Raw genomic sequence first — 14180 nt, forward strand, 5'->3', positions numbered from 1 at the left:
GTTTTTAAAATTTACTAAAATTGTATCACACTGTGCATAGCCTTCTGAAACTCACATTTTTCATTCAAAGTCATGTCTTTTAAAAGCTTGTGCATGTTGATACATGTAGATCTAATTGATTCATTTTAACTGCTAAACAATATTCCATTGCATGAGTGAGTATACCATCATTTATTTCTCTATTTTCCTATTAATAGACATTTCAGCTATTTCCGTTAAAAATTAAAAAGTGTTGCAGTGAAAATCCTCATTCATGTGGCCTTGTACAAATTGATGAAATTTCTCTAGTGTATGTATCTGGAAGTGGACTTGCCGGGTCATAAGTTACATGTTTAACTTCATTAGATACAGCCAAAATGTCCTTCAAAGTGGCCATAACGATTTACCATCCCATCAACAGTGTTCCCCTTTTCCTACATGAACACTTGGTGTCGTCAGTCTTTTTACATTTTTGCCAATCTGCTAACTGTAAACTAATCTCTAGCTCCATTTCTTTCCCCTGATTTCTAGTGAGGTTAGGGTTAGAATGCCTTTCTCTTTAAGGCATGTACTGGCCAATATGGTTTCCTCTTTTGTGAACTTTTTGTTCATTTTTCTGTGGGTAGTTTGTCTTTTATGATTTGTAGTTTTTACATATTATGGATACTATTGTTTTTGTCTGTTATATGCACTTCAGATATTTTCCAGTCGGTATCTTCTCTTTTAGCTTAGCTTATGGTGTATTTTGATGTATAGATGTCTTTAATTCTAATGTAGTCAAAGAAGAGATTGTGGTGAGCAAAAGAACTTTGCATTATTGATAGTTCACTTATTTAGTTTTCATTTGTTAACTATTTATTGGGCATCAACTAGGTGCCAGACACTGTTCTAAGAAACAACAAGAACCAACCTAAGTCTCTGAACTCATGGGCATTATTAGTAGGTGAAATTGGCAATAAAAATGCAAATACACATCCACATAAAATAATATCACAATAATAAATATTGTAAAGTGAAATAAAGCAGGGTAAGGGGGTACAGAATGAAAGAGAGTGGTGGGCTCTTTTATATAAGGTGGTTAGGGATGGCCTTTCTAAGAGGTAACATTTGAATGAAGAACTGAATGAAGTGATAGAGTGAATCACACCTGTGTGTAAAACCTTCCAAGCCACGTAGAGACACGTGTAGAGGTTTTGAAGCTACTATAGTGTTCTTGGGGCATTTGACCAAAAGCACGGAGGGGCAGTGTACCTGGCATGCAGTGACTGAGGGGAGATGAGGTTGGGGAGGTACAGGTTAGTGGGATGGAAGCTAAAGATTGAGGGATATTGATCTCCATCAGACCTTTCTGTTGTGGTTGTTTTTCCTGATTGCATTTTTAATGGATGGGCTGAATCTATTGAAATTGTCCAGATTAAAATGGCCATCAACTGTCTTGTGAACTATATGCTATATGGTATTATTATCACCAATTTTTCAGCCAAGAAAAGAGAAAAGCAACTCAACTCAGGATAACCGATGGAGGGAATTTGTTCTCAGGTCTTTTTACTATACGATCTCATTCTACTAAGCCATGAAAGACTAAGTTAGTAGTCCTTCAACATTAGTGTGCATAATAGTTACGTATGGTGTTTAACATGCAAATTACTGAGCCCCATCTGGAGAGATTCAGATTCAGTAGATCTGTGGGAGGTTCTAGGAACCTGCATTTTAGCAAGAACCACCATCCCACCTCATGTTATCTAATGCATTTATTCCAGGGATCACATATTGAAAAAAACTATGCCAATAAGCCAAGTTTGAGTCCAGAAGTTTTATACAGAAGATATAGAGACAGTGGTAGGGCAAGATCCAAGTGAATAGTGAGATGGCATAGAGGTACCAGTTAGGTAGTTTGAAAAGAGGTAAATGGGCAGAGCTTACTACTCCAGAGGTAGGTGTCAGAGACCCAGCTGAAGAAGGCTGAGTTACCTTGGGACAGTGTTTCCAAAACATTTTGCAAATCATAATTATTTGGGAAGCTTTAAACATAGATTCGCAGAGCCCGCCCTAAACATTATTTAACAATGCCCGGGAGAAGAAAGGGAGTGGTAGACAGGACCCCAAGAATTCCGAAGGTCAGCTAGAAATAGAATCTACTGAGATTAGCGCTCAGCCATTGAGAGGCTGAGCTGAGGAGGATAAAAATCCAGCCGTAACAAACATACTAAAATGCAGCCCTTGAAAGGCAGAAGCACAAAGGACTGAGAGTCAAGCTCACCAGGGATAGAGGAAGTCAGCAGCCAGAGTGACCTGAAGCTGAGTTAGAGATCTTTTGAACTAGGAGCTCAAGTAGGACTGAGTTGTTCTGAGAAGAAAAATAAACCCCCCTGCTAGGATTAGGAGAGGCTGGGATGGGGAACAGGCAAGCTAAGCAAAATGATTCATTTGATTTCTCTTTATGTTTTAGGATGAGCTGAAAGCATGTTTTTGACTTTTTAATTCATTCATTTTTTCTGCTGAAAGGAGAAAACAGAAAGAAGGGAAATATTTTTTCTTGATTGAAATTTATAGTTTGTTTCATGTAAGCCATTATATTAACATGCTAGGCCTTGTTTCAGCAATCGTCTTTGTTCCTTTTGCTTTTATTTGCTGGGCTTTGGGTGGATAAACGGATCAGAAAGTGAACATTGCTGTGAGAGCTTTTATTTTGATACAGCCTGCACTGCACCACTTGGCATCCTAAAGATGTGGATTCTTTTTCTCATCCTTATGAATATGATGCAGTCTTTCCCCCTCCTTCCTCTGTACCCCTCTCTCTGAAATCTCATTCTCTTTATTTCACTGTAACTGTCCTGTTCCTTTCAGTTTATTTAAAGGTTTTCAATGTGCAAAATATTGTAATATGTTTAGCATACCGTGTGAAAATGAAAAATAAAATTAAATGTGCAGGAAATGAAATTAGATAGTGCTCATGATATAGTTATATGCTTATCAAATCTGAGAACAAAAAGCTAGAGGTGTTCAAGGGCCAACAAAGGTCATTTGCAGCTGGTTTTGGAGTCTTCTTGTAGGTGGTAGTTTTTCTGTTGTTTGAATTGTCAGCTTCAGAGAGTCCCTTTGAAACAGATCCAGGCTATTGTACAATGCAACACTTTCATGAGAATAATAACTAAGTCGACCTTCCCTTGAGTTCCCTATTTTAGCTTTATTTCTAGTTAGGTCGAATTTAATATTCACAACCTAATTTTTTTTAAGGATCTTATCTTTAACATAAGTACTATAGAGATTAATGTAATCTATTAGATTTTTCAAATGATGCCCATGGGCAAATTCCAGTGTTGAGAACTGTTTTTCATTAAGTTTTAATGAGAAAATCATGCAACAATGTCTTGTATAATGAGATTTTACCAAAATAAGGGTTATAGGATCCAGAGTGAAAATCTAAATGTAAAAATCAATAGCCTTGTGCTTTCTGACGAGAGAATGACTCAGCAGTCCCTTTGTACACACGGTGCCAGTGCTGCAGCTTTCCTATTGAATTGTAGGATTATTAAGTGGGCGTGTAGCCAGGTCAGTGCAGGATCCCTGTTGGCAAAGAGCAGGGGAGAGACCTCTTCTGGTTACGAGATTGCTCCTTCCTTTGTTTCTTCTTTCCCAGAGATAGCTACTGCAGCTATGGATTTTTGACCCATTTGCTATAGTACCAAAGGACTGTGCCAGTAACTAAACCCACCTTTCCCTGTAAAATTGTTCTTCCTTTGTTTCTAATTTTAATGACTGTCACTGCATAATAATTATGGGTTCCTGGCTGGCTGTTTCTCTCCACTAGAAACAAGGAATTGAATAAACACCGTCACTCTGGATTTAATAATTAGATTTCATAATCCCAAGAAAAGATGTAGTATATTTACATCTACTACTTTAAACACCAACTTTATTGAGGTATAATTTACACACAATAAAATGGCACACATTTTATAGTTTAATGTGTTTTGACAAATGTATTCACCCATGTAACTACCATCCCAGTCATAATAGAGAACATTTCCATCACCTCTAAAGCTTCCCTCAAGATCCCTTGTAATCAAGCCCCCATCTCCTGCCCCAGGCAACAACATAGCTACTTTCTATCATTCTAGATTAGTTTTACTTCTTCAAGATCACAATATAAGTGGGAATCATACAATGTGTACTCTGGCATCTAGCTTCTTTCACTGGCATAGTGTTTTTGAGCATCATCCATGCTATTGCATATATTTGTAGCTCATTCTTTTTTATTGCTCTATAGTGTACCATTATATATGGCTATGCCACAGTTTATTTTTCTATTTTCCTATTGATGAACATTTGGTTGTTTCCAGACTTTGGCTATTATGAATAAAGTTGCTGTAAACATTCATTTAGAAGTCTTTCTGTGAACATATATTTGCATCATTATTGAATAAATATCTAAAAGCAGAGTTGTCAGGTCAAAGGGTAAGTGCATACTTAACTCTGTAACAAATGTCAAAATTATTTTCCAACATGATTGTATCATTTCATACCCCCACCAGCTGTGAATGAGAGTTCTAGTTGCTCTATATCCTTGTCAACACTTGGTATTGCCAGTTTTATTTTATTTTTAAAAATTTTATCCATTCTTGTCATGTTTAGCTGTACTTCATTGTGGTTTTAAGTTGACATTCCACAGATGAATAGATTCTCAACATATTTTCATGTACTAATTGGTCATTCATATATTTGTTTAGATGAAGTGTCTGTTTTTAATTGTTTATCTATATTTTATTGAGTTTATATAATCTGATACAAATCCTTTGTCAGATATATAGTACACATACCTTGCCCCCAGTTTACCGTTTTCATTTTCCTAACAAGGTCTTTCAAATAGTAGATGTTTAAAAATTTTGATTAAATTTACTTATTATTTTTTTTCTTTTATGGTTAGTACTGTATATGTCCTGTCTAACATTTGCCTAATCCAAAGTTGCAAAGATTTTTTTCTATATTTCCTTCTAGAGGATCTATAGCTGGTTTTTATGGTCTGTGATACATTTTGAGTTTTCTTTTGTATTTGGTATGAAGTAGGGTTGAGACTTATTTTTTTCCAAACGGATTTTGATATATTTTTAAAAGATTAAAAAAAATTTTTTTCAAAAGTAATATATGTTCAGTGAAGATAATTTGGAAAACACAGAAAAGCACAAAAGGAAAATAAATGCCCATAATCTCAATGCCCTAAGATAACAAGTGTTTACAACTATCTCTGTCTTTATTTTTCCTCTGCATATATGTCCATACTTTTTTGATTTATAAAAGCATCAGACTATAGAATCTATTCTGTAACCTAGAATTTGCACATAGCAATATGTTGTTTTCCTGAATCAATAAAATTAATGGTTTTATTAAGGGCTTTTTAATGGTTGCATGGTATTCCATCACATAGATATTCCAGCATTTATTCTACCACTTTTTGATTTTTATACATTTGAGTTACTCCTTTTATTTATCCAGTTTTGCCATCATAAATAATGATGTAATTAATCTTAAATAAACTTTATTTTAGAACAATTTTATATTTATGAAAAAACTGTGAAGATGATTCACATATCCCCCTATTATCTTACATTAATAACATTACATTATTATTATTACGTTATCTTACATTAGAGTGGCACATTTTTCACAGTTAGTGAACCAATAGTGATACATTTTTATTAACTAAAATCCATATTTTATTCAGATTTCCTGTTTTTCTCTAATGTCCTTTTTCTGTTCCCAGATCCCATCCAGAATACCACATTACATTTAGTTATCAATTTATCCTTAGGCTGCTCTCAGCTATGATAGATTCTCAGACTTTCCTTGTTTTTGATGACCTTGACAGTTTGAGGAGTATTGTTCAGGTATTTTGTAGACGTACCCCTCTAGTGAGATGTCTGATGTCTTTCTCACGATTAGACTGGGGTTGTGCATTCTTGGGCAGAAGATTACAGGGGTAAAGTTCCATTCTCAGCACATAACATCAAGGGTACATACTATCAATATGATTTATGATTATTGATATTGACATTGATCACCTGGCTGAGGTAATATTTCTCAAGTTTCTCCACTGAAAAATTGCTCTTCCCCCCCTCCCTTTCCAAATTCTACTCTTTGGAAGGAAGCCACTCTGCACAGCCCACACTTAAGAGATAGTGCGAGTGATTCATTTTTTGTATATGCACCTTTACCATATATTTGATTTTCCCCCCTTAAAATCAGTTCCTAGGAATGGAATTGCTTGGTTTAAGATTTAGGGTATCCTTAAAGATACTGTTAATTATTTTATTACGAAATGATATGAAGTCAGAAGAAAAAAATGGAACACCACAAAAATGTAGAAAGTAAGAGAGAAATATTTTCCCTCCAGTCATCTGCAACACTTTGGTATATATCCTTCAAAATTCTATATGCTTATGTAATTTGTACACATCCATGCACATACACACAAACACAGATCACTTCACACACCATGCACACTCCACGTACACCCTCCACATGCCACAAAGCCTCTACATGTTGCAAGCACACACATGCACTCACACACATGGTTTAAAAAAAACAACATGTTTTGCAATTACTTTTTCATTTGCTATTAAAACAGTAGAGTGTAGTGCTTAAAGCATAGGCTATGGAGCCATACTGTCTGCGTTTTAATGCAGGTTCTGCCATTTGCTACCTGTGTGACCTTGAGCAATTAGCCTCTCTGCCTCTGAGATTTTTTTATAAAGCAGTTGAGAAATGATTAAATTAGAATATACATGGGAACTTAGAACACTGACTGGACAGTCACTCAATAAGTGCTCAATAAACGTTTTAGTAAGAAAGTGCTCCATAAATGTGTTAGCTATTTTTCATTATTGTTATTGTTATTTTTTTCATGTAATTACATAGAATTTTATCTCATTCTTTCCAATGATATCATACTACTCCATTGTACAGGTATAATACATTAATATAACTAATCTTGTATTGATGTGAATGCCTTTCATTTTGCTTTAAACTAGACTTTTAAAACTAGTAATATCTGCACATTATTTTATTAAAATAAACAAATTATATGAAATAATCTAAAATTAAAAGTAAAACTCTTCACACTTTCCCATTCCCTAGTGGTAAACACTTTTAAACAGTTTCTGTATTTTAGTTCTAATGGTAATCGTTAAAACTGAAATACTATACTTTAATTTCTATTTCTCAGTACATCAGTTTTAGGCACCTCTGTTGACTGTCCACTGTGAAAGGTGGCAATTTACTGCACTTACACAGCCTCTCATAGACCATGGAGAAGGAAATGTACTCTTCTGCCTTTAAACCTGTCTCTCACACAGCAATGTCTCAAGCATGGACAAGGCCATGGGTTTCCTTTTCTTTTCTTTAATTTATTCTCACATTTCTTTGCTTATTCTAGGTCCTACTGAGCTGCTGTTTCCTACATTGTTGTTACTTATAATACATATTATCATCTATCCACTCTGGAGATAAACTTCCAACCAGCAGTTTTGCAAGTGTCTATTTCCCCCACCCCTGCTGATACTTGTATATTTCAATTTTCTTTAAAATTCCTATTTGGTAGGTGAGTGGTGGTACTAGGTTTTTTATAATTGATGCTAGTGAGCTTGAACATAATTTAATTCTTCAACTGGAAATACAATATACCATAGTGATTAAAAGCTACAGCTCAAGAATAGGAGACCTGGGCTCAAGTACCAGCACTCTATGATCCAGGCAAGTGAGTTAACCTTTCTGAGACTCCATTACTCCTATGTCAAATACAGGTAATTATAATATATTCTTCATATGTCAAATATAGATAATTATAATATATTTTTCATAGGATTGTTGTGAAGACCAAATGAGGAAATTCTTGTAAAGTTCTGAGCACAATACTTGGTATATTATAAGGATTAAATAGACATTGGCTCTCATTATTTCATGTGCATTGCTTTTTTTAATGCATCACCTTTTCATTTTCTTTCTATACTTTTCATGTTACTGACTTGTAGGATTTGTTTATATATTTAGGTTATTAAATCTTTGTCATATATGCTGCAGTTTTTTTCTTGGTTTGTAATTGCCTTTTATTTTGGTTTATAATTCTTTGACATAGAAGTATATTAAGGTAACGTAACCATAGCTATTGCATTTCCTTTATGGATTTGCTTTGATGCTATGCTTAGGATTGCTTTTCCCATTCCAAGATTTTATATACATATATATATATCCTTATATTTATTTCATACTTTAATTTTTAACATATAAATTTTTAACTCATTAAAATTTATGAATTAAAGAGGTTAATTGTATGTCTTTTTTCAATGGACGGTTTTCCTAATATTATTTATTAATTAATCTTTGTCTCACTGATTTGAAATGCCAATTTTATTATAAATGAACTTATAATAAAGATTTTCCTTTTCTGTTCAATTTCTCTCTCTGCTCCTTGCCATATCCATACTTTAATTTATTGTATTTCTTGTAAAGCAAGTGCTCCCTTAGTACCATTGTTTCTAATATATACCTGGCTAATATGACCTGTTTATTTTTCCAAATACATTTTAAAGTCATGTGTTAAATTCCCAAAAGATCTCAATAGGATTTTGAATTAAATGTATTTAATTCAGTTGCATTAAATGTATACATAAAGCTAGGAAGAATTTTCATTTTTACAAAATTGAGACTTCCCATCCAGGGGCACAGTGTTTCTTTTTCTTTGTTCAATTCTACTTGTCTCTGCATCTGAATCTAAATGGAAAATAAAACTCTCCACACCAATTGTGAAACCCTTCCAGACCCGTTTCAAGTTCCATTTTCTTAATTAAGGCTTCTCCAATGTCTCTGATTAAATGAGCTAGTGAAGTCCATGAGATACTGAGGTCATTTAGAATTTATAGACACTGTGTTTATCTATTAGGTGTTCCATAAATTTTAGTTTAGTCTGAACTACACTATATCCTATACTATAAAATTTGTCCTAAATAAAATGCTCAGTTTTGAAACTTGTACAAAGCATATCTTGTATACCTTCAAGAGCAAAATAGAATCCAGAAAATGAGCATTTAAGTTGTGATCCTGCTTCTGGCTGGCTACGTGATCTTGACAAGTTATTTAACCTCTCTGACATTCATATACTCATCTGTGGAAAATAAGAGGAAAGATTTCAAAAAATATCTACCTCACTGGGTTCTTTAAACCATGATGTCCTATAGAAATGTATGCTTTTATGTTTATTTTCCTCCACTTCTTATGAACAAGTAACTCTTTTTGTATATGTGCGTGCATGTGTGCTCCAATAAAACTTTATTAAAACAGGCAGTGGGCTGGATTTGGCCCATATGTCATAGTTTGCTGATGTCTGGTTTAAAGCAGAATTTTAAAGCTAAGATCTGCATAACCACCACCCAAGTCAAGAACATACATGACACCCCAGAAATCTCTGTCTGCCCCTCCTAGATGATAATTCCTCACGCTCTCCTAGACACTTATGGTAAGCATTTTCTTGCTTCTTTTTAAAGCTTTGCCATCTGTGTATGCATTCCTAAACAGGATAGCTTATTTTTGTCTGTTTTTGAACATTAGCTAAATGGAACCATATTTAATGCATTGTTCTTTTTCCTCTTCTCCCCCTCCTCCACCTTCTTCTCGGTTTGCCTCTTTTATGCTTGTGAGATTCATCCACAAGTGACTATAGTTTGTCATTTTATTACTGTACAGTGTTCCATTGTATATACACATTTTTCTTTTATCCATTTCACTGCTGATTGAAAATTGGGCGGTTTTCAGTTGGGGGCTATTATGAACGATGTTCCTCTGAATGTTTCATGAGTCCTCTGATACACAAATACATATACATAGGAGAGGAATGGGGGGGATAGGCTGTGTATATCTTTAACTTGCAAACGACTGTCCTAACTGGTTGTACCCATTTACACTCCCAACTTCAGTGAATGAGGGTTCCCATTCACCCACAGTGTATGTAAGTTTCATTGCTCACTTTCTCATCAACATTTGGTATTGTCAGACTTTATTTTGCTTGTCTGGTGAGTGTGTAATGCTATCTATCTCATTGTGGTTTTCATCAACAACTCTTGATCTCTAAGAATATTTAAGGTTTGTGAAGGACAGTGGCCCTATCTTTATTTTTTTGTTATGTTATTTGTACTTGTAAGTTCTAGTAGATTTAGTTTAGGTAATACAAATATTATAAAACAGCTAAAATATGTTCTTTTAGGATGAACTAAATATTCAAGCACATAGCATCGGTTGTATAACAGAGTAAAAACATTTTCTAGATAAAACATTTGTTACAATATATACAAACTTCAGACTTGTACTCTTTAGGTTCAGAAAGTGATTTTTAAACTAAATGTTTATTTTGCTTTTGGGAACAAATGAGTTTTTATTGTAGCAAAAGTCATGTGCCTTGTGGAGCAGTTAAGATGGTCAAATAGGTTTAGAATGAAACTTTGGCCATTTTTCTCTCAACCTATTATATTTCCAAAAACTTCAAGGAGTCAAATGACAATGTATTTGTGAAGATGCTGTTATTCAAACATTTGGGATATATTTTATTTTATTATTTATAAATGGAATCAAACCACTTGAAAGACTATGTGGAAAAAAATAAAAATAAAATTTTACAATAGAAATAAGGTATAATTTTACCAATGTGACAGGTTATCATTTTCCCATTATTTTCTTCTTAGTTTTCTCTAGTACATCTCATCTTCAAATGTAGCATAGATTCAGTGGTATGGTGCCTTAACCTCCTTGAAACCTTTCAGATATTTGGATGTTTTACACTCATGGTCAAAAAATAGGTGGTATGTAAGTGTTTCACACAACATATAGACACTAGGTATTACCAGTATATATCATAAGTGTGTTTCTATATTGATAATCACAAGTGTGTTTCTGTATTGATACTATAACTATACCTATACATTTTCATGATTGAACTCATTGAATCAATGTATCTTTTTCTCAATTTCTTTATTGAAAATGAACACTGCAGTTATTTCTAATGTGTCTTTACAGAGCTCTTCTTTTTTTTTAACTTTTTATTTTATACTGGAGTACAGTTGATTAATAATGTTGTGTTAGTTTTGGTATTGATATTGCTTAACTCACAGTTCTCTCCCAATTTGTTAAAATAAATCCATGGACCAGTGCTTAATGAAGTTCTATAACATAATGCATACAAATTACTTATTTTCATCCTTATTATAGACCAAAGGAAATGAGAAAAAATGAGTAAAATTTTATTTGTTAATTCTTTCTTTAATATGAGTGTTTGAAACCTTCAAATAGTATTGATTTAATATGTAATCTTAGGTCGAGTGACTTTGGGAAGAATTTCAGTCAAAAGGAGGAGTTGGTGATGGACTTTTTGTCTGGCAGCATTACAATAACTCAAAAAAAAATTCCTATGTTAGTTGATTGTACAGATCTAGCTTGTGAAGCTTGTATGCTAAATCTATATTTGTATGACCATGGGAAAATTAGAGCTTTTATTTATTGACTTTTAAATTTTTATTGGGGTAGAGTTTATTTACAATGTTGTGTTAGTTTCAGGTGTACAGCAAAGTGAATCTGTTATGCATATACATATATCTACTGTTTTTTAGATTCTTTTCCCATATAGGCCATTACAGAATATTGAGTAGAGTTCCCTGTGCTATACAGTAGGTCTTTATTAGTCATCTATTTTATGTACAGTAGTGTGTATATGTCAATCCCAATCTTTCAATTTATCCCTCCCCTACATTTACCCCAGGTAACCATAAGTTTATTTTCTACATCTGTAACTCTATTTCTATTTTGTACATAAGTTCATTTGTAGCCTTTTTAAAGATTCCACATATAAGCGATATCATATGATATTTTTGTCTTTCTCTGTCTGACTTACTTCACTCAGCTCATGCAGTTCAATATAGAAAAACAAACAACCCAGTCAAAAATTGGCAGAAGATCTAAATAGACATTTCTCCAAAGAAGACATACTGATGGTTAAAAAGCACATGAGGACTTCCCTGGTGGCACAGTGGTTAAGAATCCGCCTGCCAGCTCTGTTTACAATAGCCAGGACATGGAAGCAACCTAAGTGTCCATCAACAGATGAATGGATAAAGAAGATGTGGCACATATATACAATGGAATATTACTCAGCCATAAAAAGAAACGACATTGAGTTATTTGTAGTGAGGTGGATGGACCTAGAGTCTGTCATACAGAGTGAAGTAAGTCAGAAAGAGAAAAACAAATACAGTATGCTAACACATATATATGGAATCTAAAATAAAAGGTCATGAAGAACTTGGGGCAAGACGGGAATAAAGACACAGACCTACTAGAGAATGGACTTGAGGACACGGGGAGGGGGAAGGGTAAGCTGGGACAAAGTGAGAGAGTGGCATGGACATATATACACTACCAAATGTAAAACCGATGGCTAATGGGAAGCAGCTGCATAGCACAGGGAGATGAGCTCGGTGCTTTGTGACCACCTAGAGGGGTGGGATAGGGAGGGTGGGAGGGAGGGAGATGCAAGAGGGAAGAGATATGGGGATATATGTATATGTATAACTGATGCACTTTGTTATAAAGCAGAAGGTAACACATCATTGTAAAGCAATTATAGTCCAATAAAGATGTTAAAAAAAAAAGATTTGTACTTAAAAAAAAGAACAAAAAAAAAATAATAGCTTTAAAAAATTAATGTATAAAGAGTTTCCATAGAAAATACTGTTAAAAAAAATGATTAATAAATTTTCCAATTAAAAAAAAAAAAAAAAGAATCCGCCTGCCAATGCAGGGGACACGAATTCGAGCCCTGGTTCCAGGAAGATCCCACATGCTGCAGAGCAACTAAGCCCGTGAGTCACAACTACTGAGCCCGTGTGCTACAACTACTGAATCCCGCATGCCTATAGCCTGTGCTCCACCACAAGAGAAGCTACCGCAATGAGAAGCCTGCGCACCACAATGAAGAGTAGCCCTCGCTCGCGCAACCAGAGAAAGCCCGCACGCAGCAACGAAGAACCAATGCAGCCAAAAATAAATAAATAAATTTTTGAAAAAAGTGCATGAAAAGATGCTCAACCTCACTAATTATTAGAGAAGTGCAAATCAAAACTACAATGAGGTATCACCTCACGCCGGTCAGAATGGCCATCATCAAAAAATCTAGAAACAATAAATGCTGGAGAGGGTGTAGAGAAAAGGGACCCCTCCTACACTGTTAGCGGGAATGTAAACTGGTACAGCCACTATGGAGAACAGCATGAGGTTCCTTAAAGAACTGGAGCTTTTTTTTTTTTTTTAAACATCTTTATTGAAGTATAATTGCCTTACAATGGTGTGTTAGCTTCTGCTTTATAACAAAGTGAATCAGTTGTACATATACAATATGTTCCCATTTCTCCTCCCTCTTGCATCTCCCTCCCTCCCACCCTCCCCATCCCACCCCTCTAGGTGGTCACAAAGCACCGAGCTGATCTCCCTGTGCTATGCGGCTGCTTCCCACTAGTTATCTGTTTTACATTTGGTAGTGTATATATGTCCATGACACTCTCTTACCCTGTCACATCTCACCCCACCCCCTCCCCATATCCTCAAGTCCATTCTCTAGTAGGTCTGTGTCTTTATTCCCGTCTTGCCACTAGGTTCTTCGTGGCCTTTTTTTTTTTTTCCCTTAGATTCCGTATATATGTGTTAGCATACTGTATTTGTTTTTCTCTTTCTGACTTACTTCACTCTGTATGACAGACTCTAACTCCATCCACCTCATTACAAATACCTCCATTTCATTTCTTTTTATGGCTGAGTAATATTCCATTGTATATATGTGCCACATCTTCTTTATCCATTCATCTGTCGATGGACATTTAGGTTGCTTCCATGTCCTGGCTATTGTAAATAGAGCTGCAATGAACATTTTGGTACATGACTCTTTTTGACCTATGGTTTTCTCAGGGTATATGCCCAGTATTGGGATTGCTGGGTCGTATGGTAGTTCTATTTGTAGTTTTTTACGGAAAAATCTAGAAACAATAAATGCTGGAGAGGATGTGGAGGAAAGGGAACACTCTTGCACTGTTGGTGGGAATGTAAATTGATACAGCCACTATGGAGAACAGTATGGAGTTTCCTTAAAAGAACTGGAGCTTTTACATGTCGAG

This window comes from Balaenoptera musculus, chromosome X (assembly GCF_009873245.2).
Source record: "Balaenoptera musculus isolate JJ_BM4_2016_0621 chromosome X, mBalMus1.pri.v3, whole genome shotgun sequence".
In the NCBI taxonomy this organism is placed as follows: domain Eukaryota; kingdom Metazoa; phylum Chordata; class Mammalia; order Artiodactyla; family Balaenopteridae; genus Balaenoptera; species Balaenoptera musculus.